Consider the following 22299-nt stretch of genomic DNA (forward strand, 5'->3'; position numbering starts at 1 on the left):
CTTGTCTGGTGCACTGGATTTCACCAGTACAGAAACGGAAGGCTTTGGGGGTTATCTAGTCAAAGAATGGTGTCAGGCTCAGAAAACCAAATCTTCAGCTCGCATGTCACTTATTTTCTCAATTTCATTCCCTTAATTTCCTTCTAAAACTGAAATTCTGAGAAACATATAATAGTAGATAAATCCATTGATATAGTCACAACAAATGAAAATTGAATGTCACAGATTCTAAATACTTATTTAAAGCTTTGCTATGTTAGTTTTGACATGAGTAAAACCTAAATTAAGTGAATCAGAATTTTCCTTATTGCAATTATTCTATTCAGTTACTCCTTCTTATCCCTCAGGCTTAATGTTAAATATGATTCACAGCTGTCAATATCCCCAAGTTGTTATACAAGGTGTGTTCTTTTGTGGGATCTCTACAACTAATTCATGTCTTTGTAAATTTCCCTTTGTTAAATGGCCCTCAAAAAAAAAAAAAAAGAAAAGAATTTTCCTTATTAACATTAGAAAACAGAGAAACTGATAATTATAAATGTTTGAGTTAATTTTGAATAAAAGGTACAGACATTGGTTAATATTTATGGCAATATTAAAAGCTTCCAGCTTTCAACTTTTTGTATTTTAGCGTTACATTAGAATCTAACATGCTCATTTATAGCATGTTAAATAATGAAAGATCCTATAAAAGTGCACATCTTGACTTGCCTTTTAAAAATTAATAAAAACATTTCATTAAAAACTGTTCAAGTGAAATCCTTTATTTTGGGCTAGAAATTTCTGATGTCGCTATCAATTATATCGTGGATTCCAGTCTCTCGTGAAGGTTGCAGTCATCCATGGATGTGGCTAAATGGTTCAACTTGAAAACTACAGTAAGTTTTTTTAAAAGATTGCTATGTAGAGGAGGAAAAATAGATAAAGAGAAATATTTTTAAAACAATATAAATACATTTGTTTTAGTCAAATTATAGAAAGCTGAAGGAAGATGTTGAAAGTTCATAAAATGTTGATATCAATGTTGCAAAATAGAATACTCTGTTGTGCATTTTCTTAACAAACTTATTGAAATTTTGTGAAAGACAGAATTAACCATTTTCAAAATATCTTGTATTCCAGTTACTTGGAAAATGCCATTGTTTCATGAGTTGTCTTCATAGTCTATAATAGAATTATGCATTTTTTTTCAATTACAGGATAGAAGACTCTTTACTTGGTGAACATACTGTGCTCTACTAACATTATGGGGAATAAGAGCAGAAAGTTGTCAGTTTCCAAAGGCATATAATTGCAAATATAAGCTTGAGAATTAAAAACTAATACAGTTATGTAAAGTTTAAAAATAAAATAAAATTTAAAAAAAAATAAATAAAAATAAAATGTGAGTTTGGGTGCTGTTGGGTAACTTGACCTTTTATGAAATGGAAATAATATTCTGATTGTATAAATTTTAAAGTGAATTGTATTATTTTTTCTGATAATGTTTTTTCAAAAACAATTGAAATATAATTGTGTGTGCTCATTTGCTCTGTCGTGTCTGACTCTTTGAGACCACATGGACTCTAGCCTGTCAGGCTTCTCTGTCCATGGAATTCTCCAGTTAAGAATACTGGAGTGGTTCTATTTCCAGTTTTTTAAGGAATCTCCTCACTGTTATCCATAGTGGCTGTACCAGCTTGCATTCCCACCAACAGTGTAAGAGGGTTCCCTTTTCTCCACACACTCTCCAGCTATTATTGTTTGTTGACATTTGGATGGCAACCATTTTGACCAGTGTGAGATGATACCTCACTCTGGTTTTTGCTTTGATTTCATTTCTCTAATAGAGTGATGTTGAGCATCTTTTCATGTGTTGATTTGCCATCTGTGTGTCTTCTTTGGAGAAATGTCTGTTTAGTTCTTTGGCCCACTTTTTGATTGGGTTGTTCATTTTTCTGATATCGAGCTGCATGAGCTGTTTACTTTGGAGTTCTTTGTCAGTTGTTTCATTTGCTGTTATTTTCTCCCATTCTGAAGGCTGCCTTTCCACCTCGCTTATAGTTTCCTGTGTTCTGCAAAAGCTTTTAAGTATAATTAGGTCCCACTTGTATTTTTGTTTTTATTTCCATTACTCTGCAAGGTAAGTCATAGAAGATCTTGCTGTGATTTATGTCAAAGAGTGTTCTGCCTCTGTTTTCCTCCAATAGTTTTATAGTTTCTAGTCTTACATTTAGATCTTTAATCTGTTTTGAGGTTATTTTTGTGTGTGGTGTTAGAAACTCTTCTAGATTCATTCTTTTACACATGGTTGACCACTTTTCCCAGAATTTGAGTTAGTTGTAATGAGGTGGATGAAACTGGAGCCTATTATACTATATGAAGTAAGTCAGAAAGAGAAATACCAAAATAGTATATTAACATATATATATGGAATTTCTTTTTTTTTCCTTTTTAGAAATGCAGAAAATCAAAATGGCTGTCTGCGGAGGCCTTACAAATAGCTGACAAAAGAAGAGAAGCAAAAGGCAAAACAGAAAAGGAAAGATATACCCATTTGAGTGCAGAATTCCAAAGAATAGCAAGAAGAGATAAGAAAGCCTTCTTCAGGGATCAATGCCAAGAAATAGAGGAAAGCAACAGAATGGGAAAGACTAGAGATCTCTTCAAGAAAATTAGAGATACCAAGGGAATATTTCATGCAAAGATGGGCTTAATAAAGGACAGAAATGGTAGGGACCTAACAGAAGCAGAGGATATGAAGAAGAAGTGGAAAGAATACACAGAAGAACAGTACAAAAAAGATCTTCATGACCCAGATAATCACGATGGTATGATCACTCACCTGGAGCCAGACATCCTGGAATGTGAGGTCAAGTGGGCCTTAGAAAGCATCACTATGAACAAAGCTAGTGGAGGTGATGGAATTCCAGTTGAGCTATTTCAAATCCTGAAAGATGATGCTGTGAAAGTGCTGCATTCAATATGCCAGCAACTTTGGAAAACTCAGCAGTGGCCACAGGACTGGAAAAGTTCAGTTTTCATTCCAATCCCAAAGAAAGGCAATGCCAAAGAATGTTTAAACTACCACACAATTGCACACCTCTCACACACTAGCAAAGTAATGCTCAAAATTCTCCAAGCCAGGCTTTAACAGTACATGAACCGTGAACTTCCAGATGCCCAAGCTGGTTTTAGAAAAGACAGAGGAACCAGAGATCAAATTGCCAATATCCACTGGATCATTGAAAAAGCGAGAGAGTTCCAGAAAAGCATCTATTTATGCTTTATTGACTATGCCAAAGCGTTTGACTATGTGGATCACAATAAACTGTGGAAAGTTCTGAAAGAGATGGGAATACCAGACCAGCTGACCTGCCTCTTGAGAAATCTGTATGCAGGTCAGGAAGCAACAGTTAGAACTGTACATGGAACTGCCGGGGTCCAGCCCCTGCTGATCCAGGGTATTCGAAGCGGGGACGGCGTCGGCGAGGATAAGGATACAATAGCTTCAATTAGATATTAATTAAAGATATAAAGAGTAATAGAATGAGGATAGCTCAGTAGGAAAATTCAGTGGAGAAAAGAGGCTGAGTAGCTTGGTTTACGCGGGAGACCAATAAAACTTCAAGACAAGAAGTTTGCACCACTTAACGTAGGCCGCAGGCATCCTTCCGTTCTCCCGAAAGAGAGGAGACACTGAAGCCTCCCTGGTCGGATCTTAGAAGCCCAGGCATAATTAGCAAGCATGGCGGGTTCCGCGCTCCAGATGGAGACTCAGCCAGAATTTGAGAGAGAGAGCGACATGGGGAGACCAAGTTTCAGTGAACAAGGCCCGCACTTTATTTTCCAAAGTAGTTTTTATACCTAAAGTTGTGCATAGAGGATAATGGGGGAAGGGGTGGAGTCATGCAAGGACAGCAGTTCCTGGTCCTAATCGAAGCCAGGCTTTCAAACTTATCATAGCAAAAGTTCAGGTGATTGACATCATCTTCTGGCCAGGAGGCCTGTTAACATTTTAAGAAACTTTTCTTTCTCTAAAGGTGATTATTCCAAAGTCAGGCACCAGCCTCCAAAAAAGCATTGGACAAAGCTGCATTCCTATAGGGCAAAGGTGAGGTGGGCTCAGTCAAGAAAAGAATTAACTCAAGGGTCCAATGTTACAAACATTGAGGCTACTACTTACATTTCTATACACCCATTATATCAATCAATACACTGCCAAGGACACAGTAGGTAAGGAGTATGGAGACTTAGCAGCAAACATTGGCCCAATAAGTGAAAAACCCTTCACCAATACAATTTCTAATCAATCTTTTAACTACTCAAAAGAATCTGTGTTTAGACAGTTTAGAACATCTCCTGCCTCTCACAGTTGGGAGGCTCTGAACAATCACATGTGGCCGGAAAAACCTATTCAGGCAGGCTAGAGGATTTCCAAAGGAGTTTGTAGGTTGAAACAGTCACACCCAGGAATTATTAACTGGAGCTGTAAGCTAACTCTTTTTTCAGAGAGAGGTAGTGGGGGACAGCCCCCGTAAAGTCAGAGGTGTAGGTGAGAGCACAAAGCAGAAAGTAGGCAGACTCTGGTTTTGGGGGTAGATGCTCGAGAATTTCCAGGGGCGCTCCTGAGGCTCGATCCCGCCTTTGCGTATGCCAAGCCTCCTTCCTCATGACCTTTGCCATGGGTGGAGCTCCTGCTCCCGGCAGTGATAGAATTCCAGTTGAGCTATTCCAGATCCTGAAAGATGATGCTGTGGAAAGTGCTGCACTCAATATGCAATATGCAATATGCACTCAATATGCCGGCTCCCGGCATGGAACAACAGACTGGTTCCAAATAGGAAAAGGAGTATGTCAAGGCTATATATTGTCACCCTGCTTATTTAACTTATATGCAGAATACATCATGAGAAATGCTGGGCTGCAGGAAGCAAAGCTGGAATCAAGATTGCCAGGAGAAATATCAGTAACCTCAGATATGCAGATGACACCACCCTTATAGCAGAAAGTGAAGAAGAACTAAAGAGCCTCTTGATGAAAGTGAAAGAGGAGATTGAAAAAGTTGGCTTAAGGCTGAACATTCAGAAAACGAAGATCATGGCATCTGGTCCCATCACTTCATGGGAAATAGATGGGGAAACAGTGGAAACAGTGGCAGAGTTTATTTGGAGGTGGGGCTACAAAATCACTGCAGATGGTGATTGCAGCCATGAAATTAAAAGACACTTACTCCTTGGAAGAAAAGTTATGACCAACCTAGACAGCATATTAAAAAGCAGAGACATTACTTTGTCAACAAAGGTTCATCTAGTCAAGGCTATGGTTTTTCCTGTGGTCATGTATGGATGTGAGAGTTGGACTGTGAAGAAAGCTGAGCACCGAAGAATTGATGCTTTTGAACTGTGGTGTTGGAGAAGACTCTTGAGAGTCCCTTGGACTGCAAGGAGATCCAACCAGTCCATCCGAAAGGAGGTCAATCCTGGGTGTTCATTGGTAGGACTGATGTTGAAGCTGAAACTCCAATACTTTGGCCACCTGATGCGAAGAGCTGACTCATTTGAAAAGACCCAGATGCTGGGAAAGATTAAAGGCAGGAGGAGAAGGGGACGACAGAGGATGAGATGGTTGTATGACATCCCTGACTCAATAGACATGAGTTTAACAAGCTTCTAGAGTTGGTGATGGACAGGGAAGCCCGGGTGCTGCAGTCATGGGGTTGCAAAGAGTCGGACATGACTGAGCGACTAAACTGAACAAACAAGGAGAATGGGGATCTCATGTTCAAAAGACCCGAATTCCTTGATGGATTTGGGGGAAGGGTTATTAAAGACTCAGGGAGATAGTGAAGGCCAGGGAAGCTTGGTGTGCTGCAGTCCATGGGGTCACAAAGAGTCAGACATGACTTCGTTATTGAATAACAACAATAAATTAGGATGTAACTACAGATTTACACTCCATTTTTCTAGATTTTAGACAGCTCAAATTTAGATGACAGTTAAAACTTAGAATGTAGTAACTCTTCTGAGGGCTTCCCTTGTGGCTCAGCTGGTGAAGAATCTGCCTGCAATGTGGGAGACCTGGGTTTGATCCCTGGGTTGGGACGATCCCCTGGAGAAGGGAAAGGATACCCAGTCCAGTATTCTGGCTTAGAGAATTCCATGGACAGTATAGTCCATGGGGTTGCAGAGTCGGACATGACAGAAACTTTCACTTTCATTTTCAGCTCTTCTGAATTAGGAACAAGTATCCCTAAATATGAACTGTTAATGGAATTATGGTTTCCCCCCTTAAAATAGAAATGACACAATGAGATTATAAGGAAATAAATAATGCCTAGATTTAGCAAACTTATCTAAAAGTAAAACTCAAACATTGAAGGTACTCTTGACAAGGCCTAAGTGATCAGCAATGATGAATGAAATGAAAGCTAGTTAACAGCATGGTGATCGTTTCCTTTGTCCCCCACTATCTTTCAGAAAGTGAAAACAATTCTCAGTGGTACTTGCCAAAGGACAAATTAACTGACACTACATATCCGAAGTCTCCTGTATTCTAGAGTTGTGTAATGATATAAACTGTCTTCAAAATACCCAAGTGTAAGAATTTTCTGTTTCAGTGACACTGTGATGAGAAGTGTACTTTTTCCACTATTGCTTCACTCTGGGCCTTCACAGAGCAGTCTGTAAAGACCATAGTTGTTGTTTTTTTTTTTTTTAATCAAAATAACCTGGCCACCCATGAGAGGAGGCAGGACTTTGGCCTGTAGAAGGTATGTGTCTCCCTCTCCTTCCTAATTCCTCATCTCATTTAGCAGGAGATTACAAATGCCAGTGTGGTTCAATTTAGGGATAATTGCTATGCAACCAAATTAAAGAGATATTGGTATCTGTATTTGATATTTTGGTATTTTAATTGGGGGGAAAAGTAAGACTAAAATATGAAGTATTTGGGAAGATTTCTGAAAATGTTCAAATTCTTGCCTTCAGACATTATACAAATGCATACACACATGTGTAACTGAGCTTGTAAATCAATGCAATTAAAAGTAAAGTCTCATGAGCATCAGAAAAGGAACAGTTAAACGTTGTATTTTGTCATCAATAGACATATAATTAGATATATTATTAAATATTCTTAAACTGGATTCATTAAATTGTGAAGGGCCAATGTAATTCTTTACAAATCTAGTTGAAATAAAAATCAGAATGTGGTAATTTCAGTAAAATGCTGGCTTAAGCCCAGTTATATACCATCAAATGCTTTAGAAAAACATGAACATAATATTTAAAAAAAGATAAACCACACTGACACAGATTTCTAATAAATTATGTTGAATATGAATAATATGGCAATTATATTAAAATAAGAAATATAATAAAAAGTCATATGTAATATTAAATGTTTTACACACTTTGTCATACATATTTTATTCTCATTTTAGATTAGTAAACTTGCTTGCTAAATACTAAATAATTTTTAAAGATCATACATTGTAAATTTCATAGCCAGAATTAATCTAGATTTCACTGACTACAGAATCCTTTGACTGAATTATTAAAGTACATTATCTAACATTATAATTGCTGATACAACTGAAGCTATCCTCATTGAACTACAGCCTAAGAATCTTTCTGGAAATTTGTACCAACATTGTTCTTCCATAAATGAAGTACCCTTTTTCTTATCATTTTGTGATTTAATACCTTAGCCATTATCAATTGCCATTACTCATGTAAAATAAGTATTTATTTAATAATATTTTTAGCATTGTTTTGTCTTTTTCTCATACAACATTTTGGAGAGGTTAATATGTCATGTAACATTTTTAGCATGTAAAATATTTCTTTAAAATTTTAATGATTTCTTAGAGCTCCACAATCACTCATAAGAGAAGAGTTATTTGATAGTATCTCATTCCCCTTTCATAAACGAATGTCCTAATTAAAGTAGTTTAGTGCAGAAAGTACTATATATACCAATACTGCAATTCCCTCATCCTTAGAAAGCTGTCTTTAACTTTTAATGGATTTTAAAATTATGAATATGATTGGTGCATCATTTTTTCCAATATGGCATTTTAATTTAACACAGTTATTACAACAGTTTTAAAATGTATCTGTGAAAGATGACTTCAGATTGATCAGGATATTGCTATTCATGAACTTTTTCATTAATCTACCAATTTTCATTGTTCAAATAATGAAGTAACATTATGTCAAACGGGAATATTATTTTTCTAATATTTTTTATTTTTAATTGATTGACAATTGGTTTACAATATTGGTTTGATTTATGTCATTCATCAACATGAATTCGCCATGTTCCCTCCCTCTTGAATCTCCCTCTCACCTCCTGCCCATTCCCACTCCTCCAGGTTATTAAAAATAGAATACAATTTTTAAAACTACTTACTCTATCATGAAACAGTTGTCTAAAGGTCTATGGAAATGAGAACTAAACTTGGACTTCTTCAGCTGCAGAATGAGTGCAGTTACTGGTCTCATACCTCACCCAGATTAACCCTTCAAGGCTTCTTGTGATTTTTTACACCATTTATTAACTACTTATGTAAAGTTTCCATAGAGCACCATTCTTGACATTAAACAGCCACAGAGATGAAGAACCAAAAGGAAAGCGACTCAGAACCAAGTCTGGTTAAGGATACCAGGAAATAGCAAATGAGAGTAAGATCCTGAAAAGATCAATTTCAGCAGCTGAGCAGGAGAAAACCCACGTGGGATTAAACTTTTAAAATGCTTTTCATTATCCTCAATGAAATGAGAGGAAATACCACTGCAAGTGTAAAGCATTTACTCACTCACATGTTTTTATTAATGAGGTTCAGAGCTGAAGTTTGAAATACAATATTCTAATATGACATATGTGCTATGCTGTGCTTAGTCACTCAGTCATGTCTGACTCTTTGCCACCCCATGGGCTGTGGCTCACCAGGCTCCTCTGTCTGTGGGGATTCTCCAGGCATGAATACTGGAGTGGGTTGCCATTCCCTCCTCCAGGACTGCCGGTTCAGTCATTGCTGTAATTTGTCGCCTTTGATCTACAACTTGTGAAGTGTTACATTCATTGAAAATGCAATGGTATATTCTGAGAGGAGTATAACAATAGTACATATGGATTTGGGGTCCAAGTTTATGTTATGAATTCCCTGGATGTGGCATCTTTTGCTCTTCTAAAACAACTATCTCCATCACTCCTTTCTCAGTGTTTCCTTTTCTCTCCCTGCAGATTCACTGTCACCTTGAGAGAAGCTCATTGTTGTGATCCTGGGAATCATCTGTTTTGTCTTGATGAATACTATGGTGAGAGTGGTAACTTTTATTCCACGTAAATCAAGTTTTGAAAGATTATGATTGAACCTTTCATTTTAATGATCATCAGTACCTCTAAATTTTCACATTATTATGGAATAGAGCTCTTATTTTAATATGTGCATATAGCCTAAATATTGAATGGTTATCCTGAAATTGTGCAAAGTATAAATTATAGAATGACTGTAGGGAAATTAAATATATACATAGATATTTTCTGATTTCATAAATCAAATACATACTTTAGGAAACTGAAACACCTTATTGAGAAAAATAAATTAATTCTTGAGATTGCTTAAACCAAATACTGTAAGAGGTGGTGGAGTCTCTTCCTTAAGGTTTTTGAAATATACACAAATATACACACCCCAGTTTTCATTTCTCACTAATTATTCTTAAAGCAACTTTTTCCAGATCATCCTAAATCCTAAAAACACCATGTTTAAACTAAGAAACTAAAATTATTATGAATTATTTAGATCCATGTTAATAGTTTAAAAGATTACTTCCATTTTTTTCTAGGTACCCAAATACCAGAACAGAGTAAGTACTCTCCAATAACAAAGTTCCAGAAAGGCACATAATGATTTCAAGCTTCTAATACAAATAGGGCATATATTTTGTCTCTTTCTTAGCCTAGTGAAAATAGGAATAGATTTTGGGGTAGAATATAAATTATAAAATCAGCCATATATAAAAGAGATAGCCAACAGGAATTTGCTGTGTGGCTCAGGAAACTCAAACAGGGGCTCTGTATCAATCTAGAGAGGTGGGATGGGGAAGGAGATGGGAGGGAGGTTCAAAATGGAGGGGATATATGTATACCTATGGCTGATTCATGTTGAGGTTTAACAGAAAACAACAAAATTCTGTGAAGCAATTATCCATAAATAAAAAATTAAAAAAAATCAGACAACAAATATTCCTAAATAATGATTATAGGAGAGTCTTTCTCTCTATGCAACAATATGATCACCATATGAATTTTAGGCAATTAACTCTAATTTTATACTGCTATAATATAAGAGATAAATAAATATTGCTATTCTAAAACAGGGGCTTTTGGTATCATATCTAAGAAACCATTGCCTAATTCAGATCATAACTTTGACCTATGTTATCTAATGTTGTAGTTTTAACTTATTCATGTGTGTGCTTGATCCATTTTAAGTTAATTTTCATATGTGACATAAGGGAAATGTGAGATATTGCTCCATTTATTTAGGTCTTTAATTTTTATGATTTTGTTTTTTTGTTGTTGTTTTTGTTAAAGTACTTAAAAAAATTTTAATATAAATTTATTTTAATTGAAGGCTAATTACTTTACAATATTGTATTGGTTTTGTCATACATTGACGTAAATCCGCCACGGGTGTACATGTGCTCCCCATCCTGAACCCCCCTCCCACCTCCTTCCCTATCCCATCCCTCTGGGTCATCCCAGTGCACTGGCCCCGAGCATCCTGTATCATGCATCAAACCTGGACTGGCTATTCGTTTCACATATGATAATATACATGTTTCAATGCCATTCTCCCAAATCATCCCACCCTCGCCCTTTCCCACAGAGTCCAAAAGACTGTTCTATACATCTGTGTCTCTTTTGCTGTCTTGCATACAGGGTTATCATTACCATCTTTCTAAATTCTATATATACATGTTAGTATACTATATTGGTGGTTTTTTTTTTTTTTCTGGCTTACTTCACTCTGTATAATAGGCTCCAGTTTCATCTACCTCATTAGAACTGATTCAAATGTATTCTTCTTAATGGCTGAGTAATACTCCATTATATTTCACACACCTTTGTTAAATGTATTCCTGAATATTTTATTATTTTTGATGTTATTATAAATGGAACATTTTTCTTCATGTTATTTTCAGATTAGTCATTGCTAGTGTTGAGATCACAAGCTTTACCTTAAAAATTCAAATACCTTAGCATCCCTAAAGGCTTTTTTATGATGTAATTTTGATCTTCCTTTATAGTCTTATCTCACTAAAAAGCATAGGAATAAAACTCCTGAACTTTAATTGACATATTAATATTTAAATTATGCCTATTAGTCTGCCCCATGTTATGTTTTCCTAGAGCTAATGATGTACAGTAAAGTTTTCCAGGGTTTATTACCAGACCCTCCATTGGACAATGGAACACAAGAAAATTCTGCATTTAAAAACATGACTTTCAAAGAGAAACAACTTAATAGAGGTATGTAGATATAAGACTGAGACAGACAAGTTTCTTCTCTGCTTCTCTCAATCAGTGGATAGCCTGCTCAATTTGGATGTTATTTTAGACTCAGCCAATTGTGGAGCCCAACTTTCATTTTATTTAATTTCAGAAAAAAATACTCGTCTTTCCCAGTAGTTAGATTCTTCTGTATACATGATATATTCTTTTAAATCACCATTTCTCAAAATAATACTTTTTCTACCAAAAAATTCTACATCTCCTTTAGCACATTCTCTAATCATTATTATATGCTCTCATATGGGTATGTAGATTAGGTACTAGGTTAGTGTATCAATGCTAAGTTAAGCTCAGCTCTGTACCTCTAGATTTTACTCAGTCTAGAGAATACAAAGAAGTTGTTTTCCCTTCTGAAGTTCTCTCTGTAGAGGTTGTGAGCGAAAACATCAATTTTCTAAGATATATTTGCTAGAGAATTTTACTAATATTATGTATAGATTTGGAGGGACGTAAGTCATCTCCCTAAGGCCAGGAAAATCATTGTTTTTACAAGGACTAGAAAGGATTTCTCAGTAGCTAAGTTTCAGAGCATTCCTTTCAAGATACACTCTGAATGGTCTCTGGGGAATATGTTTTGTTTTCAAGGAAAAGAATGGTCATATTGTGGACAGAAATGTTACTATTTTTTGGATGAATTGAAGAATTTTGAAGACCGTAAAAATATCTGCAAGCAAATGGCCTCCACATTTCTTAATATAGAAGATAAGGAATAACTGGAGATGCATCACTGTTTTCCATCTCACACTGTGTTTATCTGGCCATTAGCTGTTGCCTAAATCTGTTTTTGTTTTTTTTGCTGCCCTGGGTCTTCCTTGCTGCCCTTTGGCTTTCTCTAGCTGCAGTGAGACGGCTTCTCACTCAGGTGACTTCTCTTGTTGTGGAGTATGGGCTCTAAAGCCTGGGCTCAGCACTTGCGGTGCGTGGATTTAGTTGTTCTGTGGCATGTGGAATCCTCCTGGACTGGGGCTGAAGCTGTGTCCCCTGTATTGGCAGACAGATTATTGACCACTTGACCACCAGGGAAGTCCTGTTAGCTAAATCTTAATGCTTGATAATATTTGAGTGTCTATAGTTTATAGTTGTAAGTTGATTCAGATCTAGACAGTACTCATGTTAAAGTCAGAAATACAAGTAGAAATGAAATTAGAATTTCATTTAATCCATCTAATTCATTCCCAACTAGAAGGGCTAGTTCTTTACCACCTGCAATGCAGGAGAATTCACCTGCATTGCAGGTAAAGAATCCACCTGCAATGCAGGAGACCTGGGTCCGATCCCTGGTTTAGGAAGATCCCCTGGAGGACAGCATGGTAGCCTATTCCAATATTCTTGCCTGGAGAATCCCCATGGACAGAGGAACCTGGAAGGCTACAGTCCATGAGTTTGCAAAGCATCAGACACAACTGAGTGATTAACCACAGCACAGAATTTTTCCAATAGGACAAACTTGAAGCAATTAGAAAAAAAAATTATGCTTAAAATATATCTTTTTATCAGAGATAATTATATTTTCACATTGATAAATGGAAAAAAAAAGTCTGAAATAAAAAGCTTTTTTACCTCCAACAAAATTGAGAAATACAACATTACCACTGAGTTTGAGGTAAAAGGAAGACTCAATATGAATTTAAAATTGAAGATCAATTAATTGCAACTCGTATTACATTTTAACTCATACTAGTTTCCTAGAAAATTGAACTAAATATTTCATAATCATTATCCTTGGTTTGAACAGAGAAATAATTTACTATTATCTTTCAATAAATATTCTTACATTCCAGGTTAAAAAGAATCTTTTAATATCCACTCACTCACCCAGTTTTCTGTACTAGGCCAATTACCCATATGCTTGGCTTTTAACAACTCATAAATAGCTATAAAAATATGAACTTGAAAACCATCAAGAAAACAAATCAAATCTGAACCTGAAAAGAAGACATTTGTAGAGTCTGTATTAGCCTCCTTTTTACTCCAAGGGGCTTCCCTGGTGGCTGACACAATAAAGAATCTGTCTGCAATGCAGGAGAGCTGATTCGATTCCTGCGTTGGGAAGGGATTCCTACCCTGGAGAAGGGAATGACAACCCACTCCAGTATTCTTGTCTGGAGAATTTTATGGACAAGGGAGCCTGGTGGGCTCAAGAAGTAGTTTTAGAGTCTTGAAGCCCTAATCTTTCATGCAGGGTATTTTCATCAAGAAATAAGATCACCTATGAAAACCATGAAATTGAATGCCAAATTTTATGACTATAGATATAATATAGATGCATCAGTTCAGTTCAGTTGCTCAGTCGTGTCTGACTCTTTGTGACCCCATCAATCGCGGCACGCCAGGCCTCCCTGTCCATCACCAACTCCCGGAGTTCACCCAGACTCACGTCCATCAAGTCAGTGATGTCATCCAGCCATCTCATCCTCTGTCATCCCCTTCTCCTCCAGCCCCTAGTCCCTCCCAGCATCAGGGTCTTTTCCAGTGAGTCATCTCTTCACATGAGGTGGCCAAAATATTGGAGTTTCAGCTTCAGCATCAGTCCTTCCAATGAACACCCAGGGCTGAGCTGCTTTAAGATGGACTGGTTGGATCTCCTTACAGTCCAAGGGACTCTCAAGAGTCTTCTCCAACACCACAGTTCAAAAGCATCAATTCTTCGGCACTCAGCTTTCATCACAGTCCAACTCTCACATCCATACATGACCACTGGAAAAACCGTAGCCTTGACTAAACAGACCTTTGTTGGCAAAGTAATGTCTCTGCTTTTTAATATGCTATCTAGGTTGATCATAACTTTCCTTCCAAGGAGTAAGCGTCTTTTAATTTCATGGCTGCAGTCACCATCTGCAGTGATTTTGGAGCCCAGAAAATAAAGTCTGCCACTGTTTCCACTGTTTCCCCATCTATTTCCCATGAAGTGATGGGACCAGATGCCATGATCTTCATTTTCTGAATGTTGAGTTTTAAGCCAACTTTTTCACTCTCCTCGTTCACCTTCATCAAGAGGCTTTTTAGTTCCTCTTCACTTTCTGCCATAAGGGTGGTGTCATCTGCGTATCTTATGTATAGATATAATTTTTTTTCTGGGTAGAGGAACTAAGTTTTTGCCATCTCCTCTATGGTAAAAGAAATAAAAGAAAATAAAAACTAAGGGTGAAAATTAAAGCAGAATAGTGAAACACAGAATTTAAAGCCCCAGACCCTCTATTTCATTTCCTTTCACATTACTTTGCTTATAATAAAACTGATTATAGTTTCTTTCCAACATATTTAAGAAGATTGCATGAGATAATATATGTGCATTGTTGTTGTTTGTTGTTTAGTTACTAAGTTATGTTCGACTCTTTTGTGAACCCATGGACTGTAACCTGCCAGTCTCCTCTGTCCATGGGATTTCCCAGGCAAGAGTACTACAGTGGGTGGGCATTTCCTTCTCCAGGGAATCTTCCCGAACCAGAGATCAAATCCTCATCTCCTTCTTTAGCAGGCAGGTTCCTTACCACTGAGCACCAAGGAAGCCCCAATATATGTGCATGCTGCTACTGCTGCTAAGTCGCTTCAGTCATGTCCAACTCTGTGCGAACCCATAGACAGCAGCCCACCAGGCTCCCCCATCCCTGGGATTTGCCAGGCAATAACACTGGAGTGGGTTGCCATTTCCTTTTCCAATGCATGAAAGTGAAAAGTGAAAATGAAGTCTCTCAGTCATGTCCAACTCTTAGCGACCCCATGGACTGCAGCCTACCAGGCTCCTCTGTCCATGGAATTTTTCCAGGCAAGAGTACTGGAGTGGGGTGCCACTGCCTTCTCTGACATATGTGCATATATTTTTTAAAACTTAAGTTACAAGATGAGCATCAGTTACATTTGTACTTACCACATAATTTCCAGACATCTCCTGGCTAAAAATCCAAAGCATAAAACAGAAGCAATATTGTAATGCATTCAATGAAGGCTTTAAAAAAATGGTCCACATTCAAAAAATATTTTTTTAAAAAAAGGATAAGTAAGCTAAGATAGTGCTATTTTATGTCTCATTATGCCACTATATTTAATAAAATATAACTAAGATTTATTATTTTATCATTTGAACAGAATTAGGATGAAATTGATCTTTATACTGTTTTGTTATTCAAAAAAACAAAAACATTATAAAGATTATTATTTAAGTTCAGAAGTATTAAAGTCTATTTTTTTCTTATAGAATATATTCCTTTTTATTGCAGAACTTCATTCAAAGCCATCTATCCTATTTCTATTGGATTGGATTATCTCATAAAGGAACCAGAGATCAATGGACATGGGAAGATAATTCAATACCTTTCTCAAATTGTAAGTCTCTAGAACAGATGGCAACCCACTCCAGTGTTCTTGCCTGGAGAATCCCAGGGATGGGGGAGCCTGGTGGGCTGCCATCTATGGGGTTGCACGGAGTCGGACAAGACTGACACGACTTAGCAGAACAGATAGTAATTAATAAGTTCCATATTCTAGTTTACATTTTGAAAAGTACACAAGAAAATGCAGACTTTCAATATTAGACATATATGTATACATATATGAGCGTATACAGGTGGTAGAGAATCTGCTGGCAATGCAGGAGACTCGGGTCAGGAAGATTACCTGAAGAATGACAACCCACGGCAATATTCTTGCCTGGGAAATCCTGTGAACAGAGAAGGCTGGCAGGCTACAGTGCATGGGATTGTAAATATTGGACATGACTTAGCAACTGAGCTACACACATGGGCATTTGCATGTACATACAGATACACACATACAAAGAATTTAAGTTCAGAAAATGAGTACATGGAGAAAAGGAGGCTTTCCATCTTGATTGCTATAATCCTCATAAAGTATGCTTTAGGAAAGGCTAAGGCACCAAGGGATAGTTTCTTAAAGGAAAGAGAAAAAATATATATGTATACATATATATATATATACCTTAAATTTGGACCAATATTTCTTATGTTTGCATTAGTGAATATCTATTTTACAAGATTTATATGCTTTTATTTTATGTTAAGTGATTGGAAAGAGTCAAACAAGGGAAACTGTGCAAGTATTCAACCAACACAAGTGGCTGCTTCTGACTGCTCCAGACTCATACACATTATTTGTGAGAAGTAAGTTGCTTGTCTTGCTACCTAATGAAACAACAACCAAAAACACATACAACAACTTTTCCTTGTAAAAACTCAGACTCTTGGAAGTCTAGTCTGTATAGCTCTCATTTCAGAATATCTTTGCTTTGTTATGGGCTGCACCTATATTTAGCTTGATAGAAATACATTGTGGACCCGCCTCTTTCAAATGTAGATCTCAGATCACACCATTATGAGCACAGGTTGGTAGAGTTAGAAACTATCAGTGCTTCTCATGCACCTTAGGACACAAAGCTCTGTATACTCAATTTCTGCAACTCAGATCTAGTAAGTAATCTTGAAAACTGTTGTGACTGTCATGTACATTTTACCTGGGATTTAATGCTATTCTACATCGATTGTATATACGTTTGCTTGATTCCTTACATTTTAGCAGAAAGACAGGATACTAACTGGAAAGAAAATAAATAGTATCTTGAATCAGATCTATGTTTGTGACGTACACCACAACTAGCTTGAGTGCTCTCTGGCAAGTCCAAACTTCTGGGTGTGTTTCCATATTGCAAAGGGGCTGTACCATTTTGTATTCTATTACCAGTGTATGACAATTCCATTTGCTTGTGTCCTGCCAACATTTAATATTGATAATCTTTAAAACCATTTTTGATAAAGGTGTGGTATAATAAAGATGTATTTATTTTGTATATATCTAATGAATAAGTAATGTGCACTATATTTTCATATGAGTTTATTAACCACAGATCTCCTATGGTAAAGTACGGATTAAAATATCTAGCCTATTTTTATTGGTTTGCTCATTTTCTTATTATTGAACTTGGAGAGTTCTTTATATATTTTGGATGCTAATATTTTGTCAGACATGTGATTTATAAATATTGCCTTGAAGTATACCTTGTAATCTCTTAACATGATTTTTAGAAGTTTAGACGAGCAGAAGTTTGTAACTAGATGAAAGTGAAAGTCGCTCAGTTGTGTCAGACTCTTTGAGACCTCATGGACTCATCCATGGAATTCTCCAGGCCAGAATACTGGAGCGGGCAGCCTTTCCCTTCTCCAGGGAATCTTCCCAATCCAGGGATTGAACCCAGGTCTCCTGCACTGCAGGCAGATTCCTTATCAGTTGAGCCACAAGGCAAGCCCAAGAATTCTGACGTGAGTAGCCTATCCCTTGTCCAGGGGATCTTCCTCGTCCAGAGGCCCAGGAATCGAACCAGGGCCTCCCACATTGCAGGTGGATTCTTTACCAACTGAGCTATCAGGGAAGCCTTGTAACTAGATGAAATGAAATTAATAAGGTTTAAATTTACATTTTTATATTTAAGAAGTTTTTAAGAAATCTTTAATTAACCTGAACTTGAAATTTTTTCTCCTATGCCTTCTTATAAAAGTTCTAAGTTTACATAGAATTCTATATTCCATTTCAAGTTAATATTTGTATATAGTGCAAAGTATGGATTTAATTCTTTTTAATTTTTTATTGGCAAAAAGATGTCTAGTTATTTCAGCACCACTTTTTAAAAAAATTTTACCCTCCTGTTGAATTATCATGACATTTTTGTCAAAAATCAATTGACCCCTTGTGCATGGATCTATTTCTAAAATCTTTACCCTGTTTCATTGATCTGAATATCTGCCTTCTTTGACCAATATACTGATTATGTGAATTTATAGAAAGTCTTGATGTGAGTTCTCCTACTTTCTCTTTTTCGAAATTGCTTTGACTTTTGTTTTGCAAAGAAAAAAAAATTTACTTAGTGGCCATTTTTTATTATAATTTTATTATCTGGTAAATAAAATCTTAGCTACTTGAAAAAAATGACTGATTCTCAGATCAGTTCAGTTCAGTCACTCAGTCATGTCCAACTCTTTGTGACCTCATGGACTGCAGCATGCCAGGCTTCCCTGTCCATCACCAACTCCTGGAGCCTACTCAAACTCATGTCCATCGAGACAGTGATGCCATCCAATCATCCCATCCTCTGTCGTCCCCTTCTCTGCCTGCCCTCAATCTTTCCCAGCATCAGGGTCTTTTCCAATGAGTCAGTTCTTTGCCTCAGGTGGCCAAAGTATTGGAGTTTCAGCTTCAGCATCAGGTCTTCCAATGAATATTCAGGACTGATTTCCTTTAGGATTGACAGGCAGGATCTCCCTGCAGTCCAAGGGACTCTCAAGAGTCTTCTCCAACACCATAGTTCAAAAGCATCAGGATTCTTCAGCACTCAGCTTTCTTTACAGTCCAACTCTCAGATCCATACATGACTCCTGGAAGATAGAGGTAGGAAATACATAAGAAGAGCCTGGAGATTTTTGTAGTTCTGGAAAATGGAGACATACTTAAAACAGTAGGGGTATGCAACAAGATTGAGGAACTAGATAAAGGAATTACCAATGACCAAAGATGGAACAATTTTAAGCAGCAAAAATCAAAATAAGAAATAGTATTGAATTATAACCCCAATATAAAATATCCATATATCCATAGTAGTTTAAAATGATTAAATACTTAATTGAATTACAGAGATGAAACAAATCTCTTGTACAAAAAATTCTAAATAAATAATGTAGATGCTCTTGCCTTAAGGTGATGGGACTCCTTATTCCTTAAGTACTTACTGCACATAATGATTTCCTTCCAAAGAAATTATTATACAGTCAAATGGAAGGGGAAAATAAGAGTAACTTTAGAGTGGAAAATCTGACAAACACCACCTCAGTGAGCAAAGGTAACATCGACAGTGATAAGTCATGCTCACAGTTTGTTCTCTTGATATGATGTGATAAAATTTGCACTCTGTGGTCCTCCCCCAAACTTACACCCCAATGTACTCATGAGAAAAATGTCAGACAAATCCCATTGAAGGGTATTCTAAAATATACCTACCTAGTACTCTTGCCTGGAAAATCCTGTGGACGGAGGGGCCTGGTAGGCTGCAGTCCATGGGGTCACTAGGAGTCGGACATGACTGAGTGACTTCACTTTCACTTTTCCCTTTCATGCATTGGAGAAGGAAATGGCAACCCACTCCAGTGTTCGTGCCTGGAGAATCTCAGGGACAGAGGAGCCTGGTGGGTTGCCATCTATGGGGTCACACAGAGTCAGACACGACTGAAGCGATTTAGCAGCAGCAGCAACAGCAGTACTTTTCAAAACTATCAAGATCATGAAACACAAGGAAAGTCTGTAATAGCGAAGGGGAGCCTAAGGAGACATGACATTTGGTATGTCATGTGGTAACCTGGTGGGATCCTGGAATATAAAGAGAACATAGGAAAAAAATTTATGGAAGCATGGATAAACTATGGATTTAGTTACTAAAAGTATATTGATGTTAGTTTATTAATTATTACTAATGTGCAATATTAATATAAAATTCATTGAAAAAGAACTGAGTGCAGAGTATACAGAACGCTATACTATTGTGAAATTTTTTTCTATAAATGTATATTGTTCTAAAAAATAAAATGCATTAAAAAAATTAAGATCAGTGTGTAAATGTCTACAAAATAAAAGTTTAATATGTTTCTGATTTTTTAGCTTGTTTTTAAAATAGGAGGAAAATTGATTTACAACGTTTTATTGGTTTCTATCATACAACAATGTGAATCAGTCTTAAGTGTACATATGTCCCCTCCCTTTTTAACCTTCCCCCCACCCCACCCACCCCTCTAGGTTGTCACAGAGAACCTAGCTGTGTGCTTCTGATTTTGATTTACTTAAATTCATAGAGCAATTAAGGGAGAAAGGGAGTCATCATAATGTTTAGATTTTCAGTTTAGGAACGTAGTTCATTTATCAAGTTGTCTTTTTCAAATTTTCTCACTAGTATTTTATAATTTTCAGCATATAAATGGTGCACATGCTTTGGTACATTTATACTATCAACTTAATGTTTTTGATACTATTGAAAATGGTACTTTTTGTTTATCTCAATTTTCAATACTTTAATTTTAGTATATGGAAATATAACTGATTTTGATATGCTGTTCTATCTGAAACCATGTTTAACTTACTGATTAGTTTTAGAGGATTTTGGAGATACTTTGGAATTTTCTATGCAGACAATTATGTCATTTTGTAAATAAACAGAGTTTTGCTTTCTCTTTCCAATCTATATGACTTTTTACAATAGAGAAGTAGAATCAACAGATGTAGCAAACAAATTTATGATTATCACGTAGAAGCAAATTAAAAAGCAGAGACATTGCCTTGCTGACAAAGATCCCTATATCAGAATTACGATTTTTCCAGTAGTCATGTATGGATGTGAGAGTTGGACTATAAAGAAGACTGACCATTGAAGAATTGATGCTTTGAACTGTGGTGTTGGAGAAGACTCTTGAGAGTCCCTTGGGCTGCAAGGAGATCCAACCAGTCCATCCTAAAGGACATCAGTCCTGGGTGTTCATTGGAAGGACTGATGTTGAAGCTGAAGCTCCAGTACTTTGGCCACCTGATGCAAAGAACTGACTCATTTGATAAGACCCTGATGCTGAGAAAGATTAAAGGCAGAAGAAGAAGGGGATGTCAGAGGATGAGATGGTTGGATGGCATCACTGACTTGATGGGCATGAGTTTAAGCAAGATCCAGGAGATGGTGAAGGACTGGGAGAACTGGTGTGCTACAGTCCATGGGGTCTCAAAGAGCCAGACACAACTGAGCAACTGAACAACAGCAACAACAGAGGATGAGAGGGAGGGATAAACTAGGAGATTAGCATTGACGTATACACATTACTATATATAAAATAGATAATTAATAAGAATCTGCTGTATAGCACAGGGAACTCTACTCAATATTCTGTAATGGCCCATATGGGAAAAGAAACTAAAAACAGTAGGTACACGTATGTGTATAACTGAATCACTTTGCTGTACACCTGAAACTAACACACGTTGTAAATCAACTAGAATCCAATTAAAAAAAATTTTTTTAAGAAAAAAATATATGTGTCTTTCTTTTTCAATATGTGTCTTTCTTAAATATTTGCTTTTGCTCCTAAAACAAAACAAAACAAAATATGTCCTCCCAAATATATGATAATGAAGTAAGGGTCTGTTTACCTCACAATGCCTTTTCATAGCATAGTAGACTTCAAAGTGCACAGTCAGTGTTCAGTGAAGACTGTGGAGTCAGTGACACCCGTCCATCTTCCACGTGATATACTATGAATATATGTTAATTTCTGATTTATGAGAATATTCTAAATAAACGAATACAAAATTGGTATCACTGAATCTCATAGTCTCAATACACAAATACTTTAAAAATTTGCAGATGACTAATACCAAATATGGGATGACTATGGGCTTCCCTCATAGTTCAGTTGGTAAAGAATCCGCATGCAGTGCAGGAGACCCTGATTCAGCTCCTAGGTTGGGAAGATCCAATGGAGAAAGGATAGGCTACCCACTCCTATATTCTTGTGCTTCCCTTGTGGCTCAGCTGGTAAAGAATCTGCCTGCAAGGCAGGAGACCTGCGTTTGATCCCTGGGTTGGGAAGATCTCCTGCAAAAGGGAAGTCTCCAGTGTTCTGGCCTGGAGAATTCCATGGCCTGTACAGTCCATGGGATCCCAAAGAGTCAGACATGACTAAGCAACTTTCACTTTCACTCACT

This window comes from Bubalus kerabau, chromosome 1, assembly GCF_029407905.1.
Source record: "Bubalus kerabau isolate K-KA32 ecotype Philippines breed swamp buffalo chromosome 1, PCC_UOA_SB_1v2, whole genome shotgun sequence".
In the NCBI taxonomy this organism is placed as follows: domain Eukaryota; kingdom Metazoa; phylum Chordata; class Mammalia; order Artiodactyla; family Bovidae; genus Bubalus; species Bubalus kerabau.